This window comes from Palaemon carinicauda, chromosome 7, assembly GCF_036898095.1.
Source record: "Palaemon carinicauda isolate YSFRI2023 chromosome 7, ASM3689809v2, whole genome shotgun sequence".
Lineage (NCBI taxonomy): Eukaryota > Metazoa > Arthropoda > Malacostraca > Decapoda > Palaemonidae > Palaemon > Palaemon carinicauda.
The window spans coordinates 88,910,434-88,914,452 of record NC_090731.1 but is presented as its reverse complement, the minus strand read 5'-3'; positions in this window follow the sequence as shown (position 1 = coordinate 88,914,452).

Below are 4,019 nucleotides of genomic sequence, written 5' to 3'. Positions count from 1 at the left end.
TAGCATTATTATTGATTTTTTAAGTAATAGATCTCAAAGAGTTGTTGTTGATGGGCACCATAGTGTGTATAGGAATGTGATAAGCAGTGTTCCACAGGGTAGTGTTCTTGGCCCATTACTTTTCATACTATATACACATGCCATGTGGTTTTGGCCTAGAAAACAAGCCTGTTGCATATGCAGATGAGGCTACTCTCTTTGCATCAAGCATCAATTCGATCCCCTGAATGTAGATCTGGGGTTAGTGAATCCCCTAATAGAGATTTAGCTAAAATTATTGCATGGTGCAAATTATGGGGTATGAAGTTGAATCCTAACAAAACTCAAAGTATGATTGTAAGTAGGTCAAGGACAGTGGCTCCTCAACATCCGGATCTCAGTATTGATAATGTTTCTTTAAATTTGTATGACTCTTTTGAAATTTTAGGTGTGATTCTCGACAGCAAATTTACTTTTGAGAAATACATTAGGTCTGTGTCGTCTTCAATTGCACAAAAAATTGGCTTATTGAGAAAGTCTTTCAAGATTTTCGGTGATGAATCTCTTCTGAAGAAGTGTTTTAATTCTTTCATTCTACCTTGTTTTGAGTATTGTTCTCCTGTCTGGTGTTCAGCTGCTGATTCTTATCTTAATTTGTTGGACAGAAACCTATGTAATTTCTTATTCCTGGTCTAGATATTAATTTTTGGCACCGTCGTTCAATTAGTTCATTATGCATTTTACATAAGATTTTTCATAACTCGGACCATCCTTTACATTCAGATCTCCCTGGACAATTCTATCCTGTTCGTAATACTAGACAGGCAGTTAATTCTAATAGCCAGGCCTTCTCCATCATGAGGCTCAATACTACACAGTATTCTAAAAGTTTTATTCCAGCAGTTACAAAGTTGTGGAATGATCTTCCTAATCGGGTAGTTGAATCAGTAGAACTTCAAAAGTTCAAAGTTGGAGCAAATGTTTTTATGTTGACCAGGCTGACATGAGTCTTTTTATAGTTTATATATGACAAATCTGTTTTTGACGTTGTTAATAGTTTATATAGGACATAACTGTTTTGACGTTGTTACTGTTTTAGTATGATTTATTGTTAACTTGTTCTCATCATTTATTTATTTCCTTATTTCCTTTCCTCACTGGGCTGTTTTTCCCTATTAGAGCCCTTGGGCTTATAGCATCTTGCTTTTCCAACTGGGGTTGTAGGTTGGCTAGTAATAATAATAATAATGATAATAATATAAATCCTTTGCAAAATAAAGCTCACGCTTTATAGCGCAGAATCACTAAAACAGCTAAGACTTATTTTAATTCCAACTCCAATATTGGGTCCCAAATGAAATATCAGTTAGATTGATTGCAGAAACTGCATATATATATTACAAAATATATGTATAAGAGCCTTAATGTCAACCAATGTTGAATTCAATCTTAATTCTCTACATAATTTTTTTTTTGAGAGGGGTTTCTACGGTCTTGAAATTAGTTTGAAGGATTGCTGCTATTAGAATAGGGTACTTACGCTAACTAAGTTAATCGTGATCACTACTCATATAAATTCAGCTTTTAAAATTTGTATTGGGGCAAATTGGCAGATTGGCCTAAAAGAATAATAATACAAGATAGGATAGGGAATATGTTCAACCATGGGAAAGGAACATCCGTTAATGCAGAAACGACGTTCATGACGAATAGTGTATTTGTTCACGTGGCCATTTTGAGGTTCATCATTTTCATAATTATATTTATGCAAGTGTTTTAGAACGTTTTTATGAATTGGTCTCAAGCCTGAAGACGAACAGAAGTGGCAGGTTCTGTCTACCTACCTCTGTTTGTATGAATTTAAAGAAATTGGTATTTTATAGAAAGGTTTCCTAATTTTATTCCCACTCGAGTCTTTCATTTAAATGTTAAAATACTAGGTTTAGCAAAAATTGATATTTTAGCTTACATTATAACTTAACACAAACCTACATTTAACAATGTGGAGTAAGGAGTAAAAGGTAAAAAAATTAGGAGTATTTACAGCTTTTGAATCGAATATACTGTAGACCGTTTTATTGCAAAAGACCCATGGACTACAAACTTGAGACGATAAAATTGAGATGCCATTTTTATGTAATTTATTTTAAACTACAGAAGAACACAAAAGATAGATCCATTTTTTTTTAGGGAGGAATCACTTTATAGATTCAAGAGTGCTCATCTAATTGGGCAGTAATAAAGATATCAATTAGTTTGTAAGCAAGAGAACGACAATAAAATTATACAGTTAGATTAGGATAATGTAAATAAGCCCTCACGAAATCGGAAACAGACATTAATAAAACAGAAAATGATAGATAAACATTAAAAGATATCATAAGAAAAAAGTAAAAAGGATTAAAAAAAAAATATTAATTATTTGAAGGGTTCAAGGAAATTTCAGCTCGTGGTGTACTTGTTTGCTCCTTACTTCCATCTTTTTCTATATTCACGACAAATACACATTTGCCGTGAAGAATTCGAGAAATGACACCATGCCATGTTTGATGCTCATTTTGTGAGGATCGATATACACACTCATTTTCTATATACTGTATATATATGTTATATATATATATATATATATACATATATATATATATACATATAATATATATATATATATATATATATAATTATGTATGTGTTTATAAATATGTATATACAGTATATGTGTATATATATGTATATAAATATATGTCTATATATATGTATAAATAAATATTTATATATATATATATATATATATGTATATATATAAATATATATGTTTATTTGTATGTATGTATATACATATATATATATATATATATATGTGTGTATATATATATATATATATATAAGGCAATATTTGTGTGTTTGCGTGTTCGCATGTATTCCTTATAGAAAGTGAGCTTAGTAAGCTGAAAAATAAATATGTGATGCACGTAGCTTAATGCCAAGAGTAGGAAATTATACATTCCATGCAAACATTATTTAAATTATAATAATAAAGGAAATAATATAAACTATAAAATAATAATTATTAAAGTGAAGAAGTTGATATAGATTGAATGCAAATAAGATTTGAAGTCTTTCGAATCTGAGGGCATTTACCAAGCTTGTAGCAGCTTTACTTCCTCGTCTGTATGTAACATGGGATAATATGAAAAAAAAAAAACCATCAGGTGTTGAATTTATTTCATAGAAGAATATACCAATATAAGATATAGAATTTAAACTACTCAATTTAAAAACTAAATAATTACCCGCTGTAAGCAAACTGTGGCTAAACAACCAATCGGTTATGTAATAAAACAACCACCAGACCACGTAAAATATAAATCCAATCTGGATAATAAAAATATCCTGAAAAATTGGTTTTACCGTTAAGGTATCAATATAATGTAATCTAGAAAATATGTCAAATTCATGACTAATGGAATAAAAATATATCTAAATAAAGCCCTACATCTGGGCTACGCCGGGTATCTCTGCTAGTGTGTGTGTATGCGAATATATATATATATATATATATATATATGAATTTATATGTATATATGTGTGTATGTATATATATACACATACATACATACAAACATATATACACACACACTAGCAGAGATACCCGGCGTAGCCCAGATGTAGGGCTTTATTTAGATATATTTTTATTCCATTAGTCATGAATTTGACATATTTTTTATATTTCATTATGTAAAGAATATATATATATATATATATGCATGCATATATATGTACATATACTGTATATATGTATATATATGCATATATATTTGTATATATATGTATATATATGCATATATATATATATATATATATGTGTGTGTTTATATATGTATGCATATATATATGTATATATATATGCATATATATATATGTATATGTCTGTATATATATATTTGTATGTATGTATATGTATATGTATATATGTATATATGTATATGTATACAGTATATATATATATATATATATATACCTAGCATACCGTGCTAGGCGGT